Genomic DNA, 11,863 nt, shown 5'->3' with positions numbered 1-11,863 from the left:
TGCATTTTCATAGTCACTGTGATTTTCAAACACGAAACATTACACCTGTATTGAATAAGCACGGCAATATTTGGTGTGAATCTTGGCAGAATCATCCATTGCTTTGTTTTCTGTATTTTTCCTTCTTCTCTGTTTTCCTTCATTTATTCAGCAAGAAAGAAGGAGACTGCCTCTAGTGCTTGAATTTTAATTCTTTGCTGCACTGTCCTTGGGCAGAACTGAGTGTTTCAGAGAGGTGTAATGCATTGTACGGAAAAGCATGAACGTGGTGCCAGTGGTTCTAGTGCCAGGATTCATCACTGCTTTCCTTATCAATGGCCGTTATATCTTATTTTTTAAATACATTGAAAAATACTGATATTTAAGCTAACTCAGAAATTACAACCCTCAGAAAAAAAAAAACCAACCAAAAAAAAAAAACAGAAACAACTGTCAAAGAACCATAGCATTTGTAGGATTTAATTTAAATGCAGATTTATGTTTCTGTTGTTCTTGACAACAGTAAACTACTGCATGCACTGCAAAGCCAGGGTTTTGTTTTTTCAGAAACATGCAGTAACCACGTGAACCTGCTGCCGGTATTGGCCCAAAAAGGAGACCCATATGCATTGCTGGAGATATTGTTTTGTGAAAGATCCATTTTATGGGGTAGGACAAGGGCATGAGGCAAAGAACTAAAACTTTTACAGGCAGGAATTGCAGAAAAAAATATATAGCAATTTAGTAAGATTTTCCTTACCTGCCCTGTAAAAAAAAAAAAAAAAAAAAAAAAGAACTGATTTTGCCCTGTCCCAGCTATATCTCAACTAACTGGTGTTTCTCAATCTAACATGTTATACCACTGTGATTTCTCATCTACTCATCTACTGTTAATGGACACAAATTGCTGCAGTGGTCCAGCCAGCAGGGCCACATCTGCGGGAGGTTCAGCAGATGTGCATCATCCCGGGATCATCCAGGGATCCTTCTTCAACAGGGATTCCCCATCACTAGATTCTTACTGTTATATATCCCATAGCTATTTTGCACCTTGCATCAAATGGATGAATTTAGTTCACTCACTTTCCTCAGTCCTTCACTGAGGGGAATTACAATGCTTGTGCTTTGAAACGTAGAACAGAGTATCTGCAACAGATCTAGCCACTGGGTAACTAGTGTTCCAAAGCTCCTGTAGGAATAATTGATTTCAACTTGTAGTCCATCCGCTAATCATCAGTACATACCAAATAAATAAATAAATAAATAAATAAATAAGCTTATATATACTATCAGTATCTACACTTCCTCTCTAAAATTTATAAAAATTCAACTCAAAAGAAAGTCAGGAGCATGGCAATCAGATTTCGGAGGAAAAAAAAGTACTAGTCTGTCTGTAAATTTTGGTTCTTGTTAACTAAGACTGCTATTTGTCGAAAGGACACCTTTTAAAAAAGGCATAATTTAACCAGAAAGGCAGGAAAATTATTTGAGCTCACTAAATGAATGCACATGACTAAAACGTGAAAAAATCAAGCTTGACATTCAAGATACATCTGAAGTTAAAGGGCAAGAAAATCTAACAAATCAAAAGAATACTTTTATATCAGAAAAGCATAAAAACCTCTTCAATGTCTTTCAGAGTCACAGAAGCATGGCCCATGTTATGATTTCCTATTTATTTTAAACTAAGTAATATCTCACCATTATCCCACAGAGTTCAGAGAAAATTGGCAATGTAAGACTTATGAGCAAGTACCTGAACTGCCCAACTCTTAAGACACCTTTATTATATGATTCTTAGTGCCTGATTCTAGTTGCTTAATGCAAATTAAAGGATGTCTTAATGAAGCGGGAAGGAGACTCAGGAAATGAACAGATAAAAAAGGAATCCAGTGACACACTAGCCTAGATCCAGATCAAAACCACAAATATTAAAATAACGTCTCTTTTTGAAGCATTTTATTTCATTGTCATTACCCTATTTTATCATTCTGACTGCCCTATCCAGTTTTGCGTTAATATATCATTAATGTGTATCAACACTTTTAAGGAGGTAAAAAAGAAACAAAATCACGAGAGATAAAAAGAATCAAAATAAAGAGTAAAAATTTGACTCTTACATATCCAATACTCAGGCATGTTGCAGGGCTTTTTGTTTGCTTGTTTATTTGTTTTGTTTAATAAAAAGTACTTGAATATTAGCTTTGCATCTATCAAAACCAGCTTCTCAGGCTACCTCCCTTTATCAGCTCCAGTATTGTTATCAGGCATTTTTTCTACAACAATCCTTCTGAAGACTTTCTTCAGTGATAACAGGAAAACAACTGACTAAATAGCAAGGAACCAAACTCAACTGAAAAAAAAGAAAAGAAAAAAAAAGTACTTCTTAGATCATTTAACATGCCAGAAATAAATGATTGCTACATGACCAGGGTCCCCTTGGATTAATCTGGGTATATAGACAGGGTTGTAATGCTCACTTTATGAATCAAATCTTGAATCCGCAATTTTAATTCTCAGTAGGAAAGAATCTGTAATGTTTTTCTCCCAGAAATATTAAGGACATGCACTTTTCATCCTGGCATGCCAAAGGCTGCAACCCAGGAAGTCAAAGAGGAGATGGACATGAGCATCACATGTTCTTCCCTACTGGAGAAAAAGGGGAAAAAAAAAAGGCTGCACTCATCCCACTCAGACAGACTCTCGCTGACAACTCCTTAAGTTAAATATAGTCATCTCAGTTTGAGTGTCTGCTGCACTGCAGCTGCTGCTAAACACCATTTCCCTGACATGGATGTGCAACTCACAGGCTGCATCTGCGGGTAAGCCCGCAGCCAGCTTTGGGGATGGCTTTCCCTGATCTGAGGGCACTGGGGAAGTGACACATATGTGCATCCCCTTGCTGTGCAGGGCTAAGACATGCTGATTTGTCATTTCACAACTATTTGCTCAGTGGAAGCCATCAGATGCAAAGTAAGTATTATTTATTTATTTATTTATTTATTTGTCACCAGCAAAGGAGAACATGAACTTTTAGAGAAAAGTTGTTCTACCATCCTACTCATGAGAGTTGTTTTAAAACCACTGCACTACGTTAGTAGCAAGAGGTCTCCTTGGAAGAGTGAGTCATGTACTTTTTGATACTTGTGGGCTTCCTTTCTTCTGAATCACAGCAAGTTTATTGTGGGATAGGGATACCTTCCCAACAAGAACCAAAAAAGAGGTGAGGGAATGAGAAAAGTGGCTTGGATTAAGCAAACAAATCTCTGAAAACAGAGGATAAGGTCAATGACCTTCATTCCCCCCCCCTTTTTTTTCCTCCCAAACTTTAAGAAACTGAGTGAAGAAATTGCAGTACATACACTAAGAGTGTTTACAAATAGCAAACCATGTCCTACACAGAGGTCATTATGCATTTGGAAGTGAACACCATCCTCTGTTTTTCTCTTGGATCAGCTTGGTACATTCTCATCACCTCCTTACTTTATGTCTAACAACAAGTAGCAATAGGTGAACTGCAAGAGGCAATGAGTTCTGCTTTGTTTAGCCTGAGAATTGCTATATGCTTATCCAAAACTTATCTGCATCCCCCTACAAATATGTGAACCTATGGGCATTAGAAATATTCAGGCACCTGTTATTGAAGTTAATGGGAACTGCAAGCACAGAGTTCCCAGGACAATCAGATATCCTAAGTCCGCAAAATTAGGTTGAAAATCTCTCAGGGACAATTTTTCTCTCTCATCATGTTTACTACTTCCCAACAGGCAGGAAATATTTGAAGCACAGGATCACTTGTGGTATGCTGGCAATCCTGAATTTTTTTATGGGAAGAAACCAGGAGACAGGCAAAGCCATCACAGATGGAAAAATATATATATATATATATATATACTTTTAAAGTAACTGAAAAGATTCAGTGTCTGAAAATGCTCAGTTTGGGATTGTCTCAAGATTCTGGGTGGATTTTCAGTTGGTTGTAATTTTCATCCCGACAGATTAAGTACTCTTTACTAAAAGGGAGGTTCCTCTGGAAAGTGCAAGGAAAATGGCTTCTTAGGCCCCTTCTTATAATGGAAAACACATGGGCACGCTGCTAAGCTCATGCACTGCATTTCTGCATTCAGTGGGTCTCTGCAAATGCAAGAGTTTTGGGAAAGAATGAGGGCTGCAGGTTTCAGGCTGGTAGGATCAGGATAGCATTTTACACACTCTAAATCCAGAGAAGAGGATTCTTTTCCATTTAAATACTGCCTTCAGGAAAAATGGCTTTAGGATGACTTCGGCAATTTCTAAAGCTTAAAATGATCCCCTGGAGAAAAAGGATACCGTTATGAGGAAGAATAGGTACAGTAAAACAGCTTGCTGCAAAGGTCCTTAGCAGAAGAGAGAAACTGTCTGGTTTGCTTGTAATTCTGCCTTGTTTGGCTTTATGATTTTGGTTGCACTTTTTAAAATAAACCTAATTGGTGGCTCAATTGGCTGTTTCCAACACTGATCAAATACTGCAAAATATAGACGTACACACACATTTTAGTGGAATGAAAATATCGTACTCGATCACATCAAATAAGCTCCTCCACAAACATTCACAAAAAGTCATTTTTTCACAAATTTTGACATGCCTGAATATGCAGTACATTCACAGCAACCAGTCTCACATAACTGAGGACACAGCTGACTGCACACAGACCACTCCAAGCCTGAGTAAGCCTGTCATAACTCTTTCCTTCCCCTTAGCCTCAAGGCACTGAATGTAGTCCAAAATGTAACATCTCATGTACATAGATGGAGATGATCCACAATGTGTTCCACCATTTTATGAGCCTGTATGGGGCACCTTGAACACCATCTATCGAACCCGAAAGTTGAAATCAGCCTCACTTCATCTTGTAGAAAAACTTGGGCACTGAGTCAGCAGCTGAAATCCAGACACTGGAAGTTGTGGTTGTGGAAAGCAACCACAACCTTCCCAAATGCCACTACTGCATTTCCTCAGGGTTTATGCAGCATTTATTGTCCCAGCCTTTGCAGAGGCAGAACAGGCTAGAAATGTCCTTGGGGAAATGAGTGAGTTGTCTCTGTAGTTATGGCACTCTCCCCAGGCATGTTCCTGTGGCGCTGACTGGCATTTGGAGATGGTGCAGGAGCAGCTACCTCTCCTTTACTGCTCTCCAAAAAGGTGTCCATGATGGCTTTGAGTAAGTTTTCCTGTTCCCCTATCCTCTGTACCTTATAAAGTCTGCCTAGGTGGTAGATACAGGGAAAGAGAGAGGCCCAAAGAGACCTTTCTGCTCTTGCATTGTGTGAATTTGGAGCCCTGTTAACCATCTGTAAATGTAAGCTGGCTGGTGATCAGCTGAATATTCCCATAAAGTTGCTTTCTTTTAACCCTTGGGGGTTTTGTTTCTCAAAAGGTCTTCTGCAGCAACAACATTGGCTGTGAATTCTTCACCAACCTAGATCATTAGCCAGGGTTTCTTAAGACTAAATGGAGCTCTATGCACTCCTCACATTTGCAGAAAATCAAAAATGTGACTTACAGTGTGTGTGCGAAGGGACTCAATCTTGCATAAGCACAGTGAGATCAGACAACTTTTATAAAGCATAGTTAAAGCAATGGAACACATACCTGTAGGCTGTTGTTGATGGTGGATATTTCTGGGCTTAAAGAAGTTTTTAGAAAAGTGCTTAGCAAGCAGCATCAAGGTCCATCCAAAAGGAAGAAACCTCCTTTGGTTCAGGAGTGCCCTGACCTGCAGATTGATGAAAAGTGGAACGCTATACAAAATGTCACCATATACTCACCTTTGACTGACATTTTCATCCCTACTGGCCATAAGCCATTTGCCATTGTTGGTGACATGCTGACTGACCTAGACAGACATTTAACCTGAATTTTTGTGGTCATTTTCACATTCTTTCTTTTTAAATAGCTTTGCTCTATATAGGTAAGTATATATGTTATTCATTGGCAAAGGGGCCCTTTCAAATTGACAGCCTGGGTTATGGGACCAAGTCATAAGACAGGACTATCCTAGAATCCATTTTGAATCGCTGCTATTCAAGAAGCAGAAGGTATTATTGCCATAGGTCAAAGTCTTCTTAGGTTTTCAGCTTTTATACAGAGGTGGGCATCAGTCAAAATCCTAGGTCTGAATAATCCAAAACTGAGATTTGAGGTTTCACAGACTCATGGTGCATGTAATCATTTTCTTATACTGTCTTGCAGAAAGACTTGTTAGAGAGTAAGGTTTTCATTTTCTTCCAGTACGGCTCCCCAAAAGGCATTTAGCAGTGTGTAAATTAGCTGGTGTAGGTAGCCTGTCAGCTCCACCAACCACTGCATTCACCTCAAGGGCTAGAAAATCCCTGCTGAAGATCTGCCACACCCTATTGTGCTGGAGATGCATATATATAGAGATACACTGAATGCAATAAGTTCTGTTTTCCATGTGTTAATAACGCTAGAAATGCTTACAAGGATGCATAATAATGAATGTAAGTAGAAAAGAGTGGGAAGCACATGTTCATGGGGTGGGTGGACATAGGAAAGAAGATGCTTTTACCTATTAAGTGCAAGATATATGGGAAGTCTGCACAAATCTTCCTGGCTTTCTGTCACATAAAGGTAGGCTCACTTTCCCATTTTAAAGATGAATTTAATAAAGTGAACGATAGGGCCAGATTAATTTTGTTTTCATCTGTAGGTATTGTACCAGTGGGAAATGCCATCTGATAAAGGGTCTGATTCAGCTACCAACCTTTCTTGAAAAGGCATAATAGAATAAAAGCTATCTTCAAAGGACATTGATGTATTTATGTACTGAAATTAAAAAGTAGATACTTCTGTCTTTGCTAAAGTTGACTGAGTTTATGCCACATTTCTCCAGCAATCTAGCAGCTTGGCTTGGTGTGAACAATGTTCTGCTTTTGTGTCTCGGGGTCAGTGGCCCTGCCTGTTATTCTTGGAGCCTTTTTTTGGTGTGTAATAAGCTAACTATGTGAGTTACCAGATCTCAGTTCTGCATAAGGAGATGAGCATTGTTCACAGAGAGAGAAGAGACAGTTTTGAATCTAAGGAAATAAAAGGCAGTGCAGTGTCTTTATTTTCATTCTAGCCTAGCAAAGCTTGATGCTGGCATGCTTAAATCTAGGCAGAATGCTCAAATCTTGACAGTCTTGGAATATCAGCAAAATTAAAACTCTGAGCACAGAGGGTTTTTCTTTTAATTGGGCTTACTGCCTCCACTAACAAATTGCAAACATAGACTGAACATAGCTGTAAACAAAAACCTGCGTGTAGAACCCCATGTATTGTTCAAATAGACACCAAATAAACTTCTCAGCATAAATGCTCCTTCTGAACTACCCCCTACACTCTCTTTACCTATATACAGATATATAAACAAAGCCACACATTTTCATTGGCTTTTTTTTTTTTTTTCCTTAGAAATTATGGGCATTTATCCCCACCAGACTGTTTATAATGATGCTCTAGGTTTAGCTGCATGTCCCCTTTGGCTTTTCTCCTGAAGCAGAGAAACATTTGCACAGAGCACACCAGGTGTTACTTTCATATCCTCAGACATACTGGAATATATTAACACAAACACTAAATCAAAACACAGCAAAATTAATGATCATGGCTAGGCTAGAGAAACCAAACTCCTTATTACCAAACAAGACTTGTGTGTATTGTTTCTGTTATCTTAGTTCCCAGATTATTATAAAATCAGATACCAATATCTAATTAGCTGTTCTAATTGTTGGTTTGAGTTTGCATAAATTATGCAGAAATGCCCAACTTTCTCCTGCTTTAATCAATATAATATGTCAGAAGGTTGCTTGGGGTTGTAAGATAATGAGATAACTAAAGCAGTATCCTGTACACTTCATTATTATAGGCCACAGCCAAAAGAAATATCAGTATTTCCAAATTATCCCCACTTAAGGCATGCAGTCTGAAGCCTACTGCTCATCAAGCAACTGCTTATCAGCCCTGTTTTCTTGTAATACTGCCTGACTATCAAATAAAATGATCGAATGATGTAAATTGATATATCTTTTCCAAAACCCTCCGATTCCTGAACACTATAAACTGCATCGTTTCAATGTATGGATTTAATCTCTGTATGGATAGACTTTTAGAGAGGAACTAGTAAACCTCTGAGGGCATAATTTTGGCCTAAACTAACTCTCATTTCAGGTATGACCACACTGCAATCCAAGTTCACTTCCAGAGCACTGTAACCTGCTCTTGTTTGTAATGTTAATACTTTAATATAAATGTTACCTCTATGAGTACTGTGGTTATTTACAAATGAAGAAAATTCTTTAATTTCCTACAAAGCTGACATCTCTCTTCCACTTTCATCTGCTGCTTTAACAGCCTTAATTATGAAGAGATTCAAACAATTTTATATAGAATATAATTTTATGTATTAATGATGTAAGTGTCATTAATAAGAATTAAGAAAAATACCATTGCAGTGGAAGAGGTGGGAATAAGTACAGTGAAAGACGTATTACTGCTTGTATATTCTATATGCTAATCTTCATAGTATTAGGCAGCACTATCACTTCAGCTGTACAAATAAAACAACTACTCATCCCAAATCCCCCCAAATTACCTAAGTACCCAAAGGGCGATTTAAGTGGAACTTAGGCAGCTAAGTCCAAAAATTGGATTCTCAAAATGAATTATGCACTTAAACTTGTGCAAATTAAGTTCCCTTAGAGACAAAGGTTTTGTCGGTGTTCAAAGCCTCTTCCACCTTGTCCATCAAAAGCAGGCTGGCACGTAGACCATACTTAAACTCATTAAAGGTCTACTATCAAGCATTCCCCAACTAGATCCTAAAAAGGAGTGATCCCACTGATAGCACACACTGGAAAAAAAACAGATTGTCCACAAAATACAGAGAATTTGATAGTTGATGGCATCTGTCAAAATTAAGATGAAATCAAGACCCAGCTAAACCAGAGGGGGGAAAAAAGGAGGAAGAATGATTATTTTGGTGAGAGAAAGGTTCATTTAGTTGGGAAGCTGAGAACTTGGGTACTAAACACCAGAGTCCTACCATCTTCCCCTTGCCCTTTCTGTTGATTGTCGTTGATAAGTCCTCACTCAGCTTCTGGCTGTTTTGAATTCCACTGAAAGTCCTTGACCAAGCAGCAGCAGAAGTTCAGCTTGAGCTTTGGATTCTACAATAAATAAATAAATAAAGGTACTTAGGGTGGCTGTGGTCACAGAAAATAACACAGAAACAGTGGGGGCAATGCAAATTAAACCCTAGGTTCTGAACAATCTTTTGTCATCAGAAGGGATGAAGGAATAGAATGCACATTCAGATCAAAATTTCACACTGTCTGTATATTTACTTAGGCCAAGATTTTCCTCATATGTTTCTCATGCTATTAAACCATTAAAACGAGAAGAATGTGAAAAGGAAGATGGAAATCAGGCTCCAGACTTAAAATTTGCTGTTGGATTCTTCCACTAACATCAGAATGTTTACTTTTCATAATCATGGGTGCCTTTCTATCTAGAATGAGTGGGATTGATATTATTCAGAATCTCAGAGAAAGATCAGGGAATGGGATATGGCTGTGGCTGAACCAGTCCTGGCAGAACTGAAAATAAGTTTATCCATTGATGTAATGTAATGGAAGTAGTTTCTGCATAACACCTTCAGCTATGACCTTGAAGACAAATCCCTCTGGATTCAAAGGCCATTCTTTCCTAATGAAAAACATGGAGACAGTTAAGGTAAACTATGTAAGAGCACAAATATAAGAAGTCAGATTGGAATGGGTGCTCTGAGAGAAAGTCTGAGTCTTTTCTTGAAAGGAGGTGAGGACGCTGTTGAAATAAATACATTAATTAGTGCTTTGTCATAGGGCTTACAGAGGGGGATGGGTGGCAGATGTCAGAAACACATGGACATCTCCCAAGTGGGGAGGAAGAGATATTAAAAAGAAAAACAATTGAGGGTCATAACCTGACAGGTAATCAAGAAATTGAAATGTCTGAAGAATGACAGAACTTTGAGGCCAGATGGGATCCAGCATGCTGGAAAAATATGGCATTCAGAGACATGGGGGAAAGAGTAATCACTTTAGTGCCCTACAGATTTATAACATACATCCATAATGGCAGCACCTGTGTATCCAAGTTCACTGTATGCACCCATTTCATCATTTATGACTTTTGAGTGCATAGCATATCTCCTTTGTGTTTATTTTTGTTTCCTGCTAAAAAGCTTACATTAGATGGAATTTTTTAAGTTGCTTTTCTTCCTCCAGCTCCTCATCATTTCAGTCTGTACTTCCTTGCCCTCCTCTTTTGTCCTGACTTCCACTTCACAATTGAACAGCAAATGAATCCACTTACTGCCTCTTTATTTTTTCGTTGGTACAGAAAGTGAACAAAATTGATCCTAACACTTATCATTATCCCCTTCCTCAAGGCACAGCCCTCCATAGTAAATTGTTCTCATTCAAAATGTCTGTCTTGGTAGCCAGACTAATTCTTTGTTCTTAAGCATCCAAACCATTTCCTAACCTATTTGTTTGATGAATGACCTTTGCATGTTTTAGCAAAAACCCTGGTCTCTTTGGAGCAGATTTGCAGGTTACAACTTGGTATTAAAATCAAAATCGAACAACAACAAAAAAAAGGGAAACTTCTTGAATACTGTGCAGGGCTGAACACATCTGAGATGTGGGATGAGGATGAGGAGTTTGCAGCTGCTCCCCCACTATGTGATCAGAAATACATACAATACTAGCCAATGTTCAAGAGAAAGATACGGTCTCTTTTGTCCATGCCTGACAAATTCATTCCTGGTTGTAAATGAAATTTAGAGTTGAAGAAAAGAGACAAAATCCAGGATTCTCAGCACAGAGCACTTTCAGGTATCCTAAGAAAGACACAATTTTACTTCTATTAAGCCAGGCCATCTGCAAAATAGACCTAATAATGTTATGCACTGCTAGTGAAGGAATCTTTTTCTTTTTTTTTTTTTTTGGTAAGAAGCTGGAGACAGGGTGTCCTGCCAGAGGAATGTTAGCTGTGGGGTGACTGGGTGAATGAATGTGATACAATAGCAGGCATGAAGTCTTTTTTTTTTTTTTTTTTTTTTTTTACTTTATTTTTCTACAGCTAAAGCCTTCCTGTTACTCCAGTATTGTACATCTTTCTGAAAATCAGCCAAGGAGATTGAGCGGGTCCTCAGCTTTAAAGAGAAAGGCACTTGCTCTGTCCTCCCCCTGAGGAGGCTGGGAGAAAGGGAGCAGGAGCCAGTGCCAAGGCAGCATGGGAACCGCACCCCAGTGGAGCACAGTGCCTGCCAGCAGCCCCTGCTCAGCTCAGGCTGAGCGACCGCAGAGACAAGTCTCTACAAAGACATCTTCACTTACAGTGGAGTTACAGCAGTGTCAGCAGTTACTTCGCCAGCTCTGTTTAAAGAGGCTGGACCCCCTGCTAAAACCAGTCTGATGATGTAACCTTGGGTCCAATGCCTCAAAAGTATTTGCTTAGATGTCTAATCCATAGTTAGATGCCTACAACCTTTGAGGAGTTCCATCTTCAGCCAAGACCATTTGATAAAGAAACTCTACATTGTCGTGCCAATCATTTAATACTTATTTTTTCATGGATCTCAGTGCCTTACAGTTATCTGCACAAGATTCCCGAAAGATAGGAAACTATTATCTCTGCTCAGAAATGTGGTACTAGAACATATGGTAGGTCAGGTCCATCGTCTAAATTCACACAGGAAACCTGTCTGAGCCTGGGTTTAGAGCCAGGTCTCCAGAGTCTCAGCCCACTGCACTAGATGATAGGCTGCCTTTCTCCTCTGGAAAGGTGACTGAAAAC

At 38.9% G+C, this 11,863-nt stretch overlaps 1 long non-coding RNA gene across 1 annotated transcript in view; it reads left to right on the top strand.

Moving 5' to 3' along the window:
• The first annotated feature begins 1,357 nt into the window (after positions 1–1,357).
• The window catches only part of LOC136790013 (uncharacterized), a 37,001-nt gene continuing 26,495 nt past the window's right edge, over positions 1,358–11,863 (top strand). Inside the window, exon 1 of the long non-coding RNA XR_010829082.1 lies at positions 1,358–2,952. This is a non-coding gene — a long non-coding RNA (uncharacterized lncRNA). The remainder of the gene's footprint in view (positions 2,953–11,863) is intronic.

Source organism: Anser cygnoides, chromosome 2 (genome assembly GCF_040182565.1).
Source record: "Anser cygnoides isolate HZ-2024a breed goose chromosome 2, Taihu_goose_T2T_genome, whole genome shotgun sequence".
NCBI classification, from domain to species: Eukaryota; Metazoa; Chordata; class Aves; order Anseriformes; family Anatidae; genus Anser; species Anser cygnoides.
This window is presented reverse-complemented; position numbering and strand designations above follow the sequence as displayed.